Below are 20,817 nucleotides of genomic sequence, written 5' to 3' on the forward strand. Positions count from 1 at the left end.
ACATGAAGGGAAACAATGGTTTTCCCTATTTTCCATAATGCCGTTTCTCCCTAAGTCCTTGGGCAGGCTGGATTTCAGCAACTGTTCTGGAGGATTCTCTGGCCTCCAGAGCAGGCTGGAGATGTACGCCTTATTAGCAATAAAAAAGGAAAGCAAAGCCCCTGCTAAATGTGTGCATACATTTTCTTCACGTACAACAGGATTTTCTTAGCACTTCCAATCCAGAGTGGGAAGTAAGAATATCCTTTTAACGTGTCCATCCAAAAAGAGGTAAAATATAGATCTTTCATAGGCTATATATTTAAAAACAGAAATGGTGCTTTTAAAATGGGATGTCCAATATCTGGTGACTAATGGATGACAAAGAGCTTGCAGGGTACTTTATTAAATGTCTCTAGAGACAAAGAAGTCGATTGCTACTCACCAGGTTGATTTACAATGATAAAGATTTCTATTTGTAGGAACCGCTCTGGCTTCAGTCACCTCCTCGTGTGGCTCAGGGTACACAGGGATAGAAAGCTTTGCTTTTTCAAGAGGAGAGGATTTTTCTCTGAGCTAGGACTGACACTATTTTTCTGGTTATCATGACAATCCTATCAGACTAATGGGTTGACAGCCCCAGAACAGCTCTGCTATCTAGGAAGGGAATGATGAGACCTCGAAGAATCATTATGTCATATTTGGTAGGAGCTTCATTGTTTTATTGGTACAATTCCCTGTGCTGAAACCATTCAAAAATGAAATAAAACGCTTCTCTGCATTTATCAGTTGTGAGAGGGAAGAATGCACAATTTCACCTGGATTGCCGCCAGTGGAGGAGAGCAATGAGGCTGGGACAGAGACTGGGGAGTGCAAAGGGAACGCTATGGAGTCACTGGCAAGGAGTCCTTGGAAGCCTGGGTCAGCGACCGCAGCGTATCTGAGTAGGAGATCAGAAACCCCAGCTAGCCCAAGCAGAAATCATTGCTTGTTTCTCTGACACTACTCACTCTACTTGAGCTTTGCTTTCTCGTCATAGTTTTCGGTGGCATAACCTCCTTTACAGCAGTAATTCTCAGCCTGCACTTAAGACACCAGCTCCCATTTGTTCTGCTGTGTCCTCAACTCTCTATTAAGTGGAGTGCTCTGCATCTACTGCATCAAGACACGTTGTCCTGTGTCCAGAGTTCAGACGAGAAACCCTGTAAGTGAATCTCCTGCTTCCCTAAACCATGATACTGGAGAGAGGCTGGGAGTATACTGAAGACAAATTAGTAATTATCAAGGTCAGAAATAGAACCACAACAGATAAAAGAGAGCAGAAATACAGCTGCTGATTTGCAAAGCCCCGTTGTTCCACTGCCTCGTGGTGTGGTAACATCCAGGATTGCAGAGTGACATATTTGCTGATGCAGTACCAAAGATGGACAAAACAACTGTACTTGGCGAGGGCTAAATAAAGAGGGATTGCAGCTTCAAAGTACTTGCAACATGCAACTTGTGATGTGCTTGTGAGGGTGGCAGTGTGGCAGAAGCCCTGGGGTTTCCTGCAGGATGCCCATTGATATGAATAGCAAGGTCACGATGGATCTCAAGGATCCATCAATCACTGGAGCGCAGACCGCAGGCACGGCATAGCTGGAGTGACGCAGTCACTTCCATAGCGCTGGCTGAGCTGGGCTGCTTGAGCTCTCATGCCTTTAAAAGAAAGCAAATTATTACAGAAGGAGCTTTAAAATGTTCTAGCATGACAAAGGTGTGTTATAAATACCAGGTCTTGCATATGCTTCTTCTTACAAAACCACAGAAATTTGTGAAGTAGCTGACTCATCATTTCTTTGCCCTAAAGGTGGCAAGCAGTTTAATGAGAGAAGATATTTAAAGGCTGTCATTTCATAGGATGAAGATATCAATTCTCTATCTTTCCATGGTTAATCCTGTTAAGGGATAACATGATTTTAGGACAGTCCATTTCAAAGGACAATCTTTTCAGCCTTGTCTGACTGAAGTCTCCGAGTCCTTCATAACTCCCCTCATGCAAAGAAAATGGGAAAATCTCAACTTTCTATTACAAGCGTTAGGCTGTGTTTCAGCCAATTTCACCAATGCATTGCACAGCATCTATATAATTTATAGATGTTCTCAGTTTAACTCACTTATGCAAATATACTGAAAGGGCCGCTGCCCAAAGAAGCTTACAGCCTGCCCCATTTGCATACTGCTGTAACACATACCAGTGTACACCAGCCAGAGGTGGACCTGCTCACACCACTGTATTTACCTGCAGCTCTTCCCGTTGGTTTTACCTTCACAGCATCCTTACAGAGCAATGATGTGTTACCTCTGATGTTTTAAATGCGGGGAAATTGAGGAACAAACAGATTAAATGAGTTCCCCAGAGTCACTGTGAAAGGCAAGAACTGAACTCACATGAACCAGAGCAGTGGTAAAAAAATCGCTTTCTCCCTGCTTTGCCCTCTCTTCATTTTCACCAAAAATTCACAGGGAAGTTGTTTACTGAGAAGGTTTTACACTTCTAACTTCCTAGCTAGCCCCCAAGCATTCATTTTTGTCTTTCTGTATGGAACTTTAGCACAGTAACAATGAAAAATATTTCACTTTATGCCAAAAATTAACTAAGGTCTTACAGGTCAATGGGGTTCTCTCAAAGCAGACTGTCATTTCCACTGGGTTTGATTTCTGGAAATAAAACCTTGGTGCTTTAAATTCAGACAAGTCTAGTTCTTTCCTCAGGAAGAGGAAATACTTCTGCAAATGATGCTGAAATTCACTGATGTTATTCATATTTACTGCAACAGCATTTGGGAGCCTGAGGAATGGACCAGAAGCCTAATGTGATAGGAACTGTCCAAATAAAGTATAAAGAATAGTGTCTGACTTTACTAGTGCTGGGTAGGGAGAAAAGGGGGTGTGCAGCACTGCAACATTGCAAAATTAAGGAGTAAGAATATTTTCACATATTAAATGGTGATGAGCTGCAATAGAAACATTGTAAATTACACAGTGGAATCTCAATATTGACAACTCCCGGCTCATTCTCACCTTTATCTTTCAAAACATACTTCTTGGTTGCTTACAAAGCATTTTCCTCACCCTGAAAAAAACTTCAATTATTTTCTATCATCTCTGTGAACAAATAGTTCACTGTAGATTCTGTACTCCAGCAAGGTCAAAATCTATGTGTGTGGATGCTTTTAACTCAATGATAACATATTCATGTCCTGTCTGGGCAATATTATCAAAATTTTCTGAAATAAAGTGGGAAGTGAATTTTTCTACTTCAGTTTATGTTTCTAACTATTCCCTTCTATTTAAATTTTCCTTCAAAGGAGAAACAGCTTATTTCCTTAAGAAATGGTATCCCCCCCACTGAATGTTATTTCTCACTGCCTCTAAGTAATAGGAGATTTCCTACTTTTTGCCCACTTCTACTCCATAGATTTAATATGTAAACTGGGAACATGCGGAATATATTGCTTGGCACAAGTCAGCGAAGTTTCACCTGTGAGAACACAGTATGAATTCAACCTTTGGCTGCTTGTTCTAAACCACAGGGAGAATCTACACTTAAGTGACGTAAGGTTCACGGATTAGACACAAACCCACAAAACCAAATCCATGGAGCAGCGTTTAGGCTTGTAGAGCTTGCTGCCCCCCGACTCAGTCTTGCTTGAGTCATTACAGCAGGAGAGCACCTTGTGCCAGGGCAAACACAAAGGGAGCACGCTGCGCTCCTCTTGTTATGAGGGGCTCCTGGTACTTAGGAGAGGATGCTGAGGCACAAATCCCTTATCAAAAGACTGAGTGGGAAAGGAAAATATGAACTATTTCACGAAGAAGGCAGAGAAAAAGTGATTGAAGTGCTGGAAGCAAGTGTACTCACATTCATATTTTACAGTTAAACTTCCTTTTGTGCTCCTGAGTTGCATTTAAGCATTCATTTAAACTTCATGCACAAAGCACCTGATATTCCTTGCTATCCTCTGCAATGAATCCTCAGGATTCATTTCCATAACGTTAGCGTATCACTGATCTCAGCGCCACAACAGGTGAGCAGAATTTATACCACAGTTTGCCCTTTCATTTTCACACGTTTCTGTGTAAACCTTGAGAGGTGGGAGGAGAATTATTCCTGGTTCATATGTGATTTCAATTTTCTTCTCTCTCTTTCTTTTTCTTTTTTTTTTTTTTTTTTTTTTTTGTCCATGGATTTGTTTCCATGGATCATTTTATGTTCCAGATGATCCAGATCTTAAGCCATTATTTTCTCTTTGTCACAGGTCAGCTCTTTATTTTAAATGTAAGGCAAGTTCTATCGCTCTGAATGTGGAAACGCAGCTCCAAAAAACCTCTGCTAGGAGTGGAGTGACAGCCAAAGTTCTGATTAACTTCACCTCTTTTGTAGGCTTCTGCAACAAATGCAAAAGGCTGTGAAATCTTTTCCAGCAGGGTAATGGAGGAAGGAGAACGTTGGCTGTACGTTTGAGGATTATTATTCCTATAAACCCATTCACACACCTATCACTTGGGACAAGTGAAGGGCCAAAGACATGCCAAGCAATTACACAGCTACATAGGTCCGTGCACAAGATATTCCACATCATGTTGGCTGTAATTTGTGCACACTACATTGGCACTAGCTCCACCTGTGTCAGATGGCAGCAGAGAAAACAACTTTTCTGGGAGACTAAATCCATTTCAACTGTGGCCAAGCCATGTCCTTGCTTTGGAAAGTCTGATTGGGAACAGCAGCATCTTTCGATTTGGAGTGGAAAAAAGGTTTACAAAACTCAGACTCCTTAGTTGCTTATTTTCACCTTGCTTCCTGCACTCCCAAACAGTATCAAGATGCTCAGAGCGTGTTGGTGATACCAATGTAACTGGCCACAGCTTCCAGGGGATTTATGAGATAATGTTCAGTCCTAGTCCTGACCTTAGCCAGCTCTTTGTGTCCTTATGAGAAATTATTTCTAATCAGGTTTATATTTTCCCTTGCTACTCGTTTGAGTTGAGAGAAACCAGATGAATTGTTTTTCTAGTTCAGCTACAAAGACAGAAGAACCACTTTCTCAAGTCCCCAAAGTTCATGACAGGAAGGATCTTGGCAAAGTAGGAAGAGAAGTCAAGATCATAATTCATGTTTTACAATGTGTTTGCAGCTGTTTAAGGGTTTACAAAAGGTTGATGTGGTGATGTAGTGAGTAGTGTTCAATATTGAACAAATCAATTAACCCCTTTTTCTTTACTGGTATGCTAAAGACTGCCATTCCCTGCTAAGCAGAAGTGACTTCATTATTTTTACAAATATATTTTGAAGTCTTCCTTCCTTCAGTCTTGTAGAGACCCAAAGCCCATTGTTGCCATAAAACAGACCACAGAAAAATGCACAAGGCAGATGAACCTGTTCTGAAGGGTTCCTGAAATCTAAAAAATGCAAGACTGACGACTAGATAGGTAAGGATTTGTTGGAATGCCTTGATTTTGACCAAGGATTTTTTTTTCACAATAAGAGGAGAAATGCAGTCAGTTACCTTGGTGTGAAATGTTTTTTTGACTTGACTCACCAGAAGCCAAGAGACCAAGTCAGAAGTGCTAAAGGTGTCTCTGTTTTCCTGAGAAGCATGTCTGTCCAGCCGCAGTGCCTGCGTGCCGTCTGCAGTATGAAAAGATCCAAGAGAACTTAAAGAGTATGGTTATGCTTCTAAAGACGTACCGATTAGTCTATTAACTGTTCACAGGCAGGACAAGACAGAAAAGCTCTATCAGTTTAACAGCATATGCCCGAAGGCTGTAACTCTTGTACAAAGATTTCAATCTTGCACTCCTAGAGCTGTGCCCTTGAAAATCGAGTCTCCTGTTGGACGAGGCTGCACAGACTTAGAGTAGCATGAACAAGGCTATTCTAAAAATTAGTTATTGTAACCATATCATCCCACAGGACTAGTTTGGCACAGCACTGTAGCTGCTTTCTGCTATTTGCTTGCCCCAAGAGAACAGATAGTTCAGAATCACATCTCCCTCTCCCAGTAATATTGTGTTTTGTGCTGCTGCTTCTGCTTTGCCATGTATCTGCCAAATGCTGCAGGTGCTGAAAAACAAAGGTGAAAGCACCCATATGGTGCTTTCGGATCGCAAAATCAACTCACAGAATCAAAAGCCCAAAAGGACCTGTTTTTTTTTCCTCCCAGGAAAACCTAACAGAGAATCTATGGAGTTACATCCAAGTGCCAAGGCCTATGAAAGGATTTATTGTGAATGTCTTTTACAAGATTCCTTCCTTGTTGGAGATAGGCCCTTTGGGATTCCCCTTCATGACATTGCTAATCCCATCTATTCAAAATTTATGATGCACATTCCCTAGAATACCAAGATGACTTTAAAAACACAGTGTAGATTGGGGGTTTTGCTAGTTTTATTGTAATTTTCTTTTCAAGATCTCAGAATGCAGGCATTTACTGTACTCACAGGCTTCCTTTTGCAAACATGAGAGCTGGAAACTCACTGCAATTTGCATGCGATGTGTTCAGTGCAAATGTTTACTAATGTTCTCGCACAGATCTGGGACCCAGGGCTTTTCCTGGAATCAGTCCTGACGAGACTCAGGATCAGATGGCAAAAGTAATTTTGTGTAAGGTGTGTGTGCATGCAGGGGTGTCTGCTCACATGTACGGGTTTTTTTTTTCTGTCTGGTCCTTCAGTCACTGGTTTAGAAATTCAAGGTAGTTTGAAAATATTTTTTCCTTTCCACACACAAACCATGTAACTGCAAATATAGTTTCATTCATGTTTTAAAATCTTTCTAGTCATCTTCCTCTGTGTTTGTGAACTCTGTGTACCTGAAGACTAACTTCAGAGTTACTCTGCAGGTCCCTGCTGCATACAGGTAGGAGGATGAGACAAGGATGTAGCCTAGCTGCCCACCATGTTCTGCCTTGGGTAGAAATAGCTTTATTTCACATGTGCCAATTCCCTAGCCTCTGACATCCTTACTATTTACAGCAATAATATATGTACATCTTCCAAACACATACCTGACTGGGGCAAAAATGGTAAGGCAGTGAGAGACAAGCTTTCCGTTTTAGGCAATAATTTAACTCCAATGAAAAACACATACTGGGAGCTTTTGTTTTAAAATGTCATATTATGTTTTTCCCTACCCTTTTCCTGGATGAGTTTAATTGGATTTGGTGTAATTAAGAAAAAAATCCAAAACAACATATAAGTTACATGATGCCCTCTTTACGTGAGATTAGCGAAAAACAATTTTTTTATGAGGTTACCATCAAAAAAATATAAGGTATTAAAAAAATAGCATTTTTTCTCCCTTCTATTTGCCTTCTGCTTAAAAGAAGAACACGTTCTCTATGGAATATGGTCTCATTTTAGTTTGAAAGCACAGATTTATCTTTCATCTCTGAGTCTCCATGGTGCCTCCTGAGCACAGCAAGGACTAGTTCACAGGACAGTTCCAAACCAGCATTTTAGAAATATAAAGCCAACACCAACCCTTTTGATAAATAATCCATTCAATCCCTGGGAATATCAGGAAAGACAGAAAAATGATAGCACTAATAATAAAAACAAGAGCTGCTGTTATTAACAGAGGAGCTATACAAAGTACACATTAAATGAAGCTCATTTAAACATGCTCTGGTTTAATTAGATTTAGTTTAGCCACCTAAAAAAATCCCAGCAGAACTTGTGGTGGGGCTTTTGCCGCTGCTCCCTGCTGTGAGCCCACCTGTTTCTGCCAGCCTCGCTGCCCTGGCAGTCCTAAAATCCCTTGGTCGGCTCCGCAGGCTGGGGCAGGTTGCAGTGACAGGCTTTTTAGACTGCCTCACTGTGATGTTTGGGGGAAAAAAGTTTTTTGAGCGACAAACTAGCTTTGCCTAAGATTTACCATGTTAGGAAAACAGAGAAACAAATACTGCTAAGCATCATAACTTTTTTCCAGGCAGCGGGCTTCCAGGCAGGGAACAGACCTGTCATTTCAAGTAGTTTTTCATACTCTGCTCAAAAGGTATTAAAAACACTGGTTTAAGACAAACCCTCCCCTCAGTATTATAATATATATATAAATTAATATATAAAAAAAACCCCATACACAGGTACAGCATATATCTGGAACAGTGTCTCTTTGCTTTTGGCGGTATATTTGGATGTGGGAAAATTGTCCTCCTTGGAATAGTTTCCTTCACAGGGAGTACTTGGAGCCTGACCTGAACCCCAAGGAAGCAGCGCTCGCAGCAAGCACCTTTGGTAGCACAGCCTGGGCAGGCAGGAGGCTCCCGTGAGCCACAGGCGGGGACTGACGGGGACTATTTCTATATAAACAAGCCCAGGATCAGCTGAAGTTGCTGTTCATTGGCAAATGAAAATAAAGAGACAATTCAGAATCAAAGGTGAGTCAAAGAAAAAATATGTCCAATAAGAGGAGGCAGCCCAGACAATCAGTCAGATGCCAAAACATGTGACAGACCCAGAGGCAACTCCAAAACAACCAAACCAACTGCCTGTGAAGTCTGCCAAGGAGCCAGATGCTCCTGCTTAAAAATATCTTCCGCTGCCTTGGCATCTGCATTTTCTGCCTGCCGTCAAAAGAGGAGGGAGGGGAAAACAGGAGAGTGGTGCGGGAGCTGGGGGGGGGCGGGGGGGGGGAGCAACTAATAATATTTTTGCCATTTTAATTCTAAGTACTTCTGATTATTCATTTGCAGTTTGTCATCATGTCACTGGAGAGCAAAACAAAACCCCATCCTGGCATAGGCTGGGAAGGGAAAAACAGGCAAAGACCTCTATGCAGAAGGAAAAAAAATGACGAGATCTAATAATTCTGCATTGCTGTGGGTGGCACATTCCTGTTAAGGTGATAAAAAGCTAAAAGCTGCTGGAGCTGGCAGTTTACCACCCAAGAAAGCGCCTGCGTGCCCAGACCCAGATCCCTGGCTGGTGGCAGCAGGGCCCTGGGGACGGAGCTGGGCACTGGATGCTCCAGCTTGCGCACACCCAGGGCATCCCCGAGTGCCCCTGTGCAGTGAGGATGAATGGGGAATAAATTGTACTGAATAAAAATATTGCTGCTATTAATCATCACGGCAGGTTTTGGTTCACAGAAGCTGTGGCTGCTCTACAGAGGCTTCAGCCACGCTGGTATTAACTCAGTGGTATTAACTTACTGAAGATGCAGATACTTTGTTACTGTAGTTGTTGATTAAAACCATTAAATAAAATACATATTCTAGAAACATTGGATTATTCAATAGGAAAAGGTCAAAGAAAAGAACAGTCAAAAAGGAGAGAATTTGTGCAATTTCTGTTAAGGAGAAACTATAATGCAAAAAATATCGTCACGTTTAATTTGTATTGAAGGCCTTTATCTCTCGTATAAAAGTTTTCATAGATGAATACGCCCCTTCAGAAATTAAATTGCAAAACAGTTTTGTGTGTGTTTCTTGATTCTTGGAGTGGGAATCAGGAATCCCATGTGTGGTCTGTCCCTCTGTCACTGAACCGATCGCATGGCCTCGGTTTCTGCACACACAAAACCTCTGTGCTTCTATGGATCGAAGCGTCCCTCACCGCGCCATCCCAAGCAGAGCTGCGCTTCCAAAGCCAGTGCTGCTGGAGCGGCAGGTACTGAATGAGACTCGGAATACAACACTCTGCTGGAGAGTGGTTTTGCCTGAAAAGAGGGTTTGTTTTTGTGAGATAGAAATCAGAACTTTTTCTTTCTTCTGGGCTGCCTAGGTTGGGTTATTATTCAGGAGGGCTCGGGACACGAAGTGCATCGGGGACTGCCTTGATCAACATGCTTCAGAGCAAGAAACCTGGTGCTAAATGAGAGACATATCAGAGACCATCGCTGCCTTGTAGAAAGCAAACAGCACTGAAGGTCAGGTCGAGCAGGGCTGGGGTGAAATTGTGCCCCAGTCTCGAGCTCCTGTAAAGAACAGAAAGATCCTTTTGTGATGTTTGACTCATTTTCCCCCTCGGATGCGTGCTGAGGCTCGGCTCTACAGCGTTTGTTTCAGGGCAAAGTTTCACGACGGCTGGTCGCCGGCAGAGAGGGCGAGCTCTGGGCTCGCAGCTTCTCTCTCAGTCCCTCAAGCAATCTGGCACCCATGGGAATGCCACCACCTTTTCTGCACTGAAGGGTTGAACTCCTTGCTGAAAATCTGCGTTACACCTTGTAGACTAAATTTTGCATACAGAACTCATTTGCAGCGAAATGCAATCGCAGTAAATAAATAAGTAACGGGAGCCAAAACAGCAGTGTGGTGAATCGGCAAGTTTATTTCAAATAAATTGAAAGAACTTGCAGTGACGAACGTTTCGTGTGAGTCTGGTACTGAGATTGTAAGAATTTTGCATGTCTACATAAACTGACTGATAGCAAAGGAGTTTCTAGTCCCCCTCATGGCACACACAAATGTCTGTTAAAGACATAAATATTTAAAAACAACAGCTAGACTAAGAGGGTTAGCTTTCATTTCATCTAATTTGGCAAGCATTAGATACACCCACCAGAAATCATTTTATTTTGTGTAATTTAATAGCAGATCTATTGTAGCATCGCAGTTTCTGACATACCAAAACAAATCGATGTGGCCTTTTTTTAAGTTCAGAATTAATATATTGCTGTATTTCAAATATTAGATGAAAATCAATGAAGATTAAAACCTTTCTGGGTTATTCACTTGTTTTTGTCCTCTGATGTCTTCCCGTGTGTGGCACAGTGACTTTGATCCTTGTTCAAATATCTCTGATTTTTTACTTCCCTCATGTTTGATCTGGTTCTCAGGTGAGAAATATTGGCAAAACTTGTTAGAATTACACCTGCCAATGGTTGCATACAGGCTAGAAACATGAAATTATATAAACTGTACTGTGCATGCCCTTTGGATTCTTACACATCAGAATAATATTCCCATAGAAATCAATCTGAGATTTTAATTTATTAAGCCCTCTCTCTTCCCCCCCACCCCTCCACCCCCTCCTTAAAGGGATAGATGGAAATACAGAGGAAGAAGTGAGATAACATCAAATAAAACAGGTTTAGAATGGTCATGGATGACCTTCACAATATGCGTTTTGCAATTTTGGGTGGATTAGAGAAAACTAATGATGGCTTTGAAATGAGCTTTTGGATAAAGCTTGGGAAACTCTAATCATTACAAATCCACTACTTAAGAGAACAATTCTGTGTAGCATGCTGCAGCTTTAAAGCATACATGGCTTGTTTTCTTTCCTCCTCTCAACAAGCTTATTTTGCTTTCACTTATTTTAGTCTTCTTGTAGGAGCCCAGTGACTGTTTTCTTTTTCTGCCCTGCCTTTCAGTTTAAGGGAGCCTATTGTTTTTTGCTGTTGCATTGCCCTAACAGTGCCTTTTGCATTTAGTTTAGGACTCATAGAGTTAACAGGCTAGGAAAGAGAGAGAGGGGAAAAAAAAACCCACTTGCATTAAGCCTGAAGCCTGTCACCTTTTCTTGGCAATTACACTGCTAATGGCTGGGTCCCAAGCAAAGTGGCAAAGAATATCTCTTCTCACGTTCCCAACTCACAGTGCATTCCCAAATACCAGATGGTGTTTTTGGAATCCATTTCACTATGTTTGATATGACAATACTTTTGTATAATGTTAAATTATATATAACTATTTCAAATAGCCGATATCAGAACAAGGCAAGAAAAGGAATATTAGACGCTAGCAGGAAAGAGAGAAACTGAAGACTGAAGGTTCTCATCTCCTCCTGTTGTATCTTGTGTCTCTCAGATTTTTGTGTAATTTGAACAAAAGAGGAAAAGTGGCTCAGCAGACTAGCTCTTGCAGTGGTACTATACAGAAATGGTGTTGTTTCCTTCCCAGAATTTGGTGTACATCTTAGGATGCCTGCCAGCTCTCCAGGAGGCAAGTGCAAGATCATAACTAGTGCAGAGAAAGCAGGGAAATAGAAAAGGGGAACAAACCCAATCATGAGTAAAAAAAGTCCCACCATTTTCTTTACAGACTTTTCCTTGAAATCTTGGGGAAAAACAAGTCCCAGAAAATTCAGGAATGGTAAATTGGTACACCTCCACTAACTTCAGTGGAGCTATGCCAGTTGACAGGAGCTAAGCATTTGGCCCAAGATATTTAAATTGAAGTAACTTGGATCAACGTATTAAGTCAACCTAAGCTGACTTCACTCAAGTCTTACTGGAGGTGAATCCAAGCCCGCTTGCCCCAGATTAGCTATTCCAGTTTTACGTTAACACTGATGGATTTAGAGGAGGCGAAAAATATCCAGTGGAATCAGGCCTGCAGGTTTAGTTGCAGCAATACAATTCAACATGCCTGAACTGAAGAACAGAAGTAGCTTGGCCATTCCTCAGGAGACAACCAGGACCTCAGCTTTAGGGGGGACAAAGGTTTTCCTTTTGTTGGACACACTACAAACGTTTTCTCAAGAACAGGAAGAAAATGCACTACTGAGTTAAAAATGTGTTCAGGGTAATCTCTGTTCCATCAGTCTGCCAGTGATGCCACTTTCGTTATCAGAACCCCTTCATTTAAACACAGGTTAGATTGATGATTTCTAAACGGAAACTTTATTTTGATGTAGCCAGGAACTTTGTTTTCTTCCATCTCAGTTTCAGCTCAAGGCATATTTTAACAACCGGCAAGCTTTCAGGATAAATGCTTACCAACAAAAACACTTCCCAGGGTTAACTATAACATGAATATTGAAGCTGTAAGGACACAACTTTGCAAGTAATTTGTCTAGTTCAATCAGTTTTGTTCCTGGGTATGCCACAAACCTGTGGTGTACATAATCCAAATGAAGGTTTTATTCATATGGCTATGCATGAGCAACTTACCACATTAGTATTTACTTTTTACACAGCAAAATACTGATTTTTCCCTCTTGGTTACTTACACTGCCAGCATACAGTAAAGATTACCAACCCCTAAAAGGATCATACAGATCCAGTGACTACTACATAATTAACAATAACTTGTAGTAATGCAATTTAAGAGTCTTTTTAATGGGCATAGATGGCAGAATGTATAGCCCATCTTTCTTTGTCATCCTAGAAAAGGGGCCCCATGCGGAGCTGCTGGTTGCTGAGTGATGCTTTGTAGTCTGTACCAGACAGTTGCACAGTACCAGCTGCATTGGCAGGTAGCCGAAGTGCAAAGAGATAGCTGCCAAGCTATGCTATACAAAGGAAACAGTGCCAGAGAGAAAGGGACCTTTGCATGAAGTCACCTTTGACCCTGAAGCCAGCATGGATCCCATATTCATCAATTCCAGACAATTGCATCTTTCATTCCACCACAAACTATGATTAGAAAGGGCCCATTTGTGATAGTGATTGTTAGTTTACAGTTCCCAGAGATTGGATTATTTAATCTTTAGTTCTGTTGGCAGCAATATTTTCCCTAACCTTTTGTAATGGCACGCCAGTGATAATCTAACATATGTATATAGGGAGATACACACACACACACACACACAGAGGCACCTCCCTTCCCCACCAAAACTGCATGAAGAGATAAAGATGCAAAGAAAAGGGAAAAACCACAGCACACAAAATTCATGTTGTTTGGCAAACACTGTGCTGATGTAAAGTTTCAGAATTCAGTCTGGAAATTGCTGTGTACTCTGTGTGCAGCAGTTTTTCAACTTCTGGCCACAGACCTAACTTTCCTACAGTACTTCCCTTTTGATAGGAAAGCTTTTGCTTTAGAGGACTGAGGTATATCAGAGACATTCTTTTCAGACAACTGTAGATTACTTGATTACTTTTTTTAAAAAAAAATTTTCTATGAATACTGCTTGTAGTATGTGAAAAAAAAGAACATTAAACAGATTTTGAATGGACTCAGGAGCAAACCACCAATGATGAGCAAAAATGCTGAGGGGTGTGTGTGGGAGACAGTGCACAAAATAAAAGCAGCGGGGAAGCGTCTAGGCCTGGATCCTGCTCCTGCTTGCTTGTGTGTCTAGCTTTGATATAGTGAGTCCTATTGAAATCAGTGGCCAAGCTCACAAGGTGCATGTGTATGGCAGCATTTACAAGTTTGCGATCTTAGTAAATGGGTCTTCAACATCAAACTGCACCCGTATCCCCCCAAAACTTCACACAGCACTTCTTTGAGCAATAAAGCAAGTTGCCGGCACAATCAACAAGTAGGTAAAGAACATAAGGTGTCTGAGAATATAACTTGTAGCAGTGATTTTCCATAGTGTTCAGGAGAAAAAGGGGTAAAATCCTCACCAGAATCAAATGAAGAACTAACATTCGCAATTGGAAGTAGAGAAAAAGAAGGGGGGGGGAAAAGGAGGGGGGGAGTCTATAAAACTTTCATCAAAATCTTTTTTTATCTGATCCTTTGGTCTTATCTCAAAGATGTTAGCTGAAGGGAAAAAAATCCCTCTACCTGAAGGCTGGCCGTATTGTGCTGCACCTGACTTCTGGCTCACATGTGAGACCGTCTGTTCTTTATTTTCACTCTGTATGAAGCTAATGGAATTTGCAGTTGATTAACCTCAAATCTGGAGTAATGATCCAGCCTGGGACTGCAGCTGGCAATGCTGGGGCTATCTGTACTTCTTAACTGAGTAAGACAGCAACAAGTATAATGGCACGGAGGCAAAGATCCTGGGTAGACGGGTAAATGTCAGACGTGCATTAAAGGAGTTGAGGTAGTGACCTGGGAGTGCAGGAAGTGTCTCCGCTCCCCACAAAGAGGTGGGAGCACCAACTCTTAGAGAAATTAATCACAAGATAATACAATGAAAAGTGTATGGTTACACTTACTCAGTGATGTTCTACAGGGAACACTCAGACCACAAGATTTACCCTGTCTGCACACTGAATCCCCATGCATTAGAAAAAGGTCATGTATTGAGGAACAGCCTCTGTAGAAAATTTAGCAGGCACAGGGCCCTAAAATTTCTCTGCAATTTCTGTTTGTGTGTGGAAAGCAAAGTCTTCGTTAGATCTGCACAGCAAAATAAAATTCAGTGTAGAATTATACTGTATTAATATTTATTTGTGCCAATTAATTATTCTGCCTGAAATATGAGAAGTGGCAGCTGAATCGCTGCAGATAAACACCACCAGAGAGAAATTCAAGCTTTTTTTTTTTTTTTCTTAATAATGTGTTTCTGTTTTTTCCTTCACAATTGTTCAAAGCTTCAATGAACAAAATTACACAAATGTGCACCAAACCTCGGAACTAATTTAGTTTAGCAAGTGCTTCACACATCTTCGTTTACTGAACAATGTTACTTTCAAATCATGACAACATTCTTCCTTCCTTGCCTCATGACTAATACAGTGTTATTCAAGCCGCTCCTCTTCAGACACTTCAGATCTTTACAAATCTTTTCCCCAGCTTTACCACCTGATTTCTAATTAAAATCAAACTGAGAAAGTTCCTTCCACTGATGTAAAACCCACAGCCCCAGACCAGTGACAAGCACTGCTAAAAAAGGCATTGCATGGCTTTCCTTCCATCGCATTGTTCGGAAGTGCAACTTCTTCAAAGAGATAGACGAAATGAGCAGAGAGCTGGGATGAGCTGTGCTTGGTCTTGAGCTCTTATACTGCTTATTGGAGAAATAAGCCTTAATGTGATGTAGTGAAAACAATTTTTCAGTCTAAGGAAGATCAGTCTTTCCATCCTATATAAGACTTGTCAAATTAATGACTAACAGTGGACTTCCCTAACACTACATTACTGTCTGTATTTTATTTATATATCGTGCATGTAAATATACATGTGCACACGCACACACACACGCACTGTGTGTACTATATGTCAACAACTAATCAAAAATTGTTTGCCCACAAGCATATGTGAAAAATTCATCTAAATAATTGTACATTTAATTTTTAATGAAATCCCAGTAATCCACTCAATTTACCAAACTCCTACTTAATACGAAACATTGGTGTGCACAGAGATCTCTCTGTCTTACACAGTGTGAGCATACGTACCACTTCAGGCACCCTCAGTCAAGTTTTATTATAATATTATCTTGATTTTGAGATCACTGCTTTTACTTGTGTGCAGAGTGAAGAAGCATATGCTATATGAGTAACCCATAGTGTTTGGCTTAAAGGCAAAATAAAAGTCAGCAATAAATAAACAGTAAAAAACAGACTGCTTGTAGATGGAAAGACTCCACAGCCTATTAGGTCTTTCCTGTCTTTAGTACCCTAATTCTGCAAAAAGCATATATTCCTAAGTAACTCTCTTATAAAATAATGTACTGCAATTATAACATCTGTCTTCAGATAACATTGGAAACCCATTAATTAACATCTAACACCCTTTCTGAGGTACACGAGTGTTATTATTCTACTCTAAAGATGGGAAGGGTGAGATAGAAAGAAATTTAAGTGTTAGTTTTGGCACATCTCTACAGAAACCAAGAGAAACACGTTGCCTATCTGCTTGTAAGAACACACACGTCAAAGCAGGCACCTGCACTTTGCAGGTGCAAACACCTACAGCATACAAATAAAAATTCTACGCCATGCTTGCGCACACCCGTCCTGGAGCATGCACACAGAAAACTTGTTAGAACAAAGACATTCGCAGCACATACATGGAAGTGCAGGTGTTTGATTATTTCAATCCAAAGCACATGAACAGATGTTTGCATCAGACTGAAATTGTCACCATCCTTAAAACTCTGCAGCTCTGTCCTAGTCAGTCTGTTTATTTCTCATATTCCAGAAGGCCTTGTCTCACACTGTTTTTCAGGGTACAACTTCCGCTCATTTTGTCTCCAACCCCTTATCCCGTTGAAAGGGATAATAAAAATTCCTAGCCCATGGATCTTTCTGTTCTTAGCCAATCATTCACTTCTTTTATCTACCGACAAACTTTTTTTAGTTAAGGTTTTGCGCTCCTGCCCACTGTCTCTGCATACCACTACTGCAAAGATCTTGGGTTTTATGCAGGATCATTTCCATGATCATTGCACAGGTCTGAAAACAGAAGATGTGTTAGGACAACTTACAGAAAGGTGGACTTCACCATTCAAAGATGGAACAACTAGTTTCATGAGGGCACGTGGCTCCCGTGATTAACGTGCTGTGAAACCACCGACTTTGTCAAGCCACAAATGGGAGACACCAGGATACGAGGCTCTGGGACATGATGGGCAATGGAACATTAGACTTTTCTGAATCCCCGTGCCACAGGGGCATGTTGCCAGCCTGGTCTTTGCTCCTTTTTCTTGTCTTCCTTTCCTCAGTTGTTCACTAGAGTTTACAGCTAAGTTCCCTGAAATATTCCCTGAAATCCTGGAATTGAGTAGATGCAATCAAAAGTGGTTGCACTGCTGATCATGGGGGACACCTCACGGAGCTGGCACAGAGCCTTGTTTTGTTCAGCCACTTCTGTTGTCCTACGGCTCTTTGGCTTCTTACTGTAGAGTGCTTCAGTGTGGAAGAGTGTGGGCAAATGAGCTACTATTCTGCAATTCAAACCACGCCTCTGCTTCTGAAGAGAGGAAAAAAACCCCACAAATCTATTTTTCTGTGCAGTGGTCTAGTTATTGGAAGACCAGAGCAGTTGGTAGCCCATATGTTACTGAATGGGATCTTAAGTAATGAAAATGAAAGAACTTCAAAGAGAGATTGGGAAGAGAAGGAGAAAAAAACATTGTGACTCACTGCCTCTACTCAGGTATGATCTCTTGGCCACTGCTCTTCATAATGCCAGAAAACATATTTTCATATCAAAGCCTGCCTTCTTTTCCATCTCCTTTACAGTGCCTGTGCTGAATACCCATGCTGTGGTCATGCCTTTTCTTTCTATTCTTTAGATGTTCTCTTCTTGACACAAACTTATACTAGAAATTAGCAAATGTCATGGCTTGCTGGGAGCCAGGCCTTCACCAAGGACTTTCCACCATTTTAGGCCTATGCCCTCTTCCTACATGCCCACATACTTCTGTGGAAGGTATTTCCTCCATTTCTCTGTGAAAGACTCTTAGAAAACTTCATTAAGAATGAAAAGAATGAGTGTCCGTAGAATTATACCACGTTTCAACAACTCTACATATCTCCATAGTGAAAAAGTTGTAGCCTATAAAATCAGGTGAGACAGTTATAATCTGTAAGAAAGTTACCATTCTCTTTTAAAGTGTTCAAGAATTATTCACTGATTTTTGAACACGAGGGAATTCCTTGGGTGTATTAAGTAATGTTTTATGCTGGTTTCCTTCACTGCACATAGGGGACGCATAGCTGATCTTTTAAGCCTCATTTCCTTAGGAAATCAAGATAAAAGAAGGGGAAGCAACAAGTCCTAATGCAATGCTTATATGCATTGCAATTTGTCTAAACTGTAAGACCTCATTAGCAGCAGATCAGAAGTAAATTTGAGATTTACTTGTATTTGCTTATAATCCTTGAAAACTTGTTCTGTTTGCACTCTTGTAAAAACCTTTGTGATTCACCTTTCAGTCACTGTCCTACACAACCCATGTTTAACCTCTTCTTTTTAACTTATTCTTTCAAATAGCACCACAAAAGAAAATTTCTAATAAAAAAATACTAGCAAACAGTGGTGCATGTGCATATTGTTTCTATTTGTTCCCAAGAGCAAACATAAATGCTGACTGAATGGTCAAATGGAACAGTTTTTCTCCTTTCTTACTAAACACAAAAGGTTAGTTTGGGTCAATTTTTTATATATATATAAATATAAAGAGAATACTCTTTACATTTTCTTGATGTAACCAATAAAACATACTCTTTTAAGATGACTACTTATGAATATCAGCGTATTTCCGTGCAGGACCAGGTCCATTTTGTCCAGCCTAATTGAATTCTGGATTAAAAAATAAATAAATAAGGAAAACCTCCCTCTTATTTACTCACAAATTCTCTCAGTTATGGAACTAGCCTGTTAGTGACCATGTATACCTGTGTCTTTTGAGTTAGTCACATCTAAAGCAGAAAGGCCCATTTCAGAGCACTATCTGTGCTCTCAGTTTCCACACTGCTCCTATTGACAACCTCAATCCATGTGTGCAGTTCCAATTGGGTTGTGAAATTAATATGGCTGTTTGCGTACATCAAGGGCAACCTGCACTCCTTTGAAAGCAAGGGCATTGCAATTATTGGTGGTGAAAGTCTACAAGCTTATAGTGCCATCTGTACTATCCAACACTTCCACTCATATCTAGTTGTATTGCTAACTTTGTGTTTCACAGTCTCTGAAAAAAAAACACACCAAAGGACAACAGGCATGCTTATACAGGCAAAATATTTTGAATCTCACTCCATTAGCCGACACATCTATTTAATCTGCCTTAATGATTTTTTTATCTTATTGAGAACTACTCTTCAGTAGTCTATGGAAAATAGATCCAGAGATCTTCATCACAGTGAATATAAGTTCTAAAACCTTTGCGCAAAAAAGCTATTGCAGGCTTGTACAGCGCCTGCTCCAAAGGCACTTCAATCAGACCGGCTCCTGCGGCTCTGCCATCAGCTGGATTTCTTGGGAGTGTGGCAGGGCCTCTGCTTTTTGTGGGTATATAAAATACAAGTGTATCGCATAGGTGAAGTGTGTGCATGTACATGTACAAAGGGCTCCAGCATTTCCAACGAGTTCTGTAAGTATTACCTGCAGTACTTGTGAAAGAAGTTCCTAGTGATGTTAATGGAAATAACAAAGATGTTATCAGTCCAAAACATGCTATTATGACCTAGCATGTTTGTCTTCAAATATTAAAGAAACAACTTGATTAATCCTAAAAATCATCTTTAAATGTTAACCAGTGTCAGTGACCACACCTGAGGGAGAGGAGTGAAGCATGCTTCCAGCAGCACAGTGAGATTCTTTTCACACTGGGATTAAAGCACTTTCGATAAACAAAAAATGTTACCTTTTCCCTTTCATATGAAGGTAGTGAAAAAAATATTTACTTCTTTACTTATAAAAAGTTTCAGGTTGTGTTTTTCTTCATATGGAAACTACTGGGACTTTGCCAGCAAAAAGTTTCAGAATATTCTTTTATTTTAACCTCCATTTTTTATTATTCACAATATTAGTGGAGAGCTTGCCTAATGTAGCAGGATCAGACTGTCAGAAACCATCACAAGTGTCCTGATCAATTTAAAGATCCAGTCCCGGCGTTTAAACTGGAGTATGTGATTAGTCTCACAGCCTTTAGATTCAGATCAAGGTGTTAGACCTTTCAGGCAGTAACCTACAATCTTTTTCAGTTTTCTTGCACGGTCTGGTATTCAATAGAGTTTTGACACCTTCAAATCTCAATCTAGTGTGTAAAACTAAATGATGGTGAGTGGCAGTACACCTGAGGTACGGCGGTATGGCATGGACTGAGGTTAGAAGATCTCCTGTTTATCCTTCACAAGACAGGTCATCCAGATCATACTATTACTGCCTTTTCCCAACTATCACAACGATTTCATAACTTGGGGCCATGATGAGCTCTGGAAATAGCACATGAGCATCAAGAGGGAGAACGAGCTGGCCCTTCAGGGTACAAAGCTGTGCTCTTCTTCATTCTCCTCCTAGGTTAGACAGCTATCTACAACGTCCTTCTCCCCCAGCAAAAGCCGCGCAAGGACATCAGATCTCTGGCTTCTCACTCAGGGGGTAGCACTGGTTGTCCAGACAAAGTTTTTTTAGATAAACTGGCTTTTCTCTCTAGCCCTTCCTCAGGGTGTCCTAGAGCTACACCATCGTGTTACACCAAATGTGAAAGTTTCTGAGGGGAAGAGGGTTGAACAAGGGTTAACATGGCGCATTCTCCTCTTACTAAAATTATGTC

At 40.8% G+C, this 20,817-nt stretch overlaps 1 protein-coding gene across 13 annotated transcripts in view; it reads right to left on the reverse strand.

Moving 5' to 3' along the window:
* NFIA (nuclear factor I A) overlaps nt 1-20,817 on the reverse strand; it is a 359,789-nt gene that overhangs the window by 333,358 nt on the left and 5,614 nt on the right. The gene's annotated exons all lie outside the window — the stretch shown is intronic.

This window comes from Falco rusticolus, chromosome 11 (assembly GCF_015220075.1).
Source record: "Falco rusticolus isolate bFalRus1 chromosome 11, bFalRus1.pri, whole genome shotgun sequence".
Lineage (NCBI taxonomy): Eukaryota > Metazoa > Chordata > Aves > Falconiformes > Falconidae > Falco > Falco rusticolus.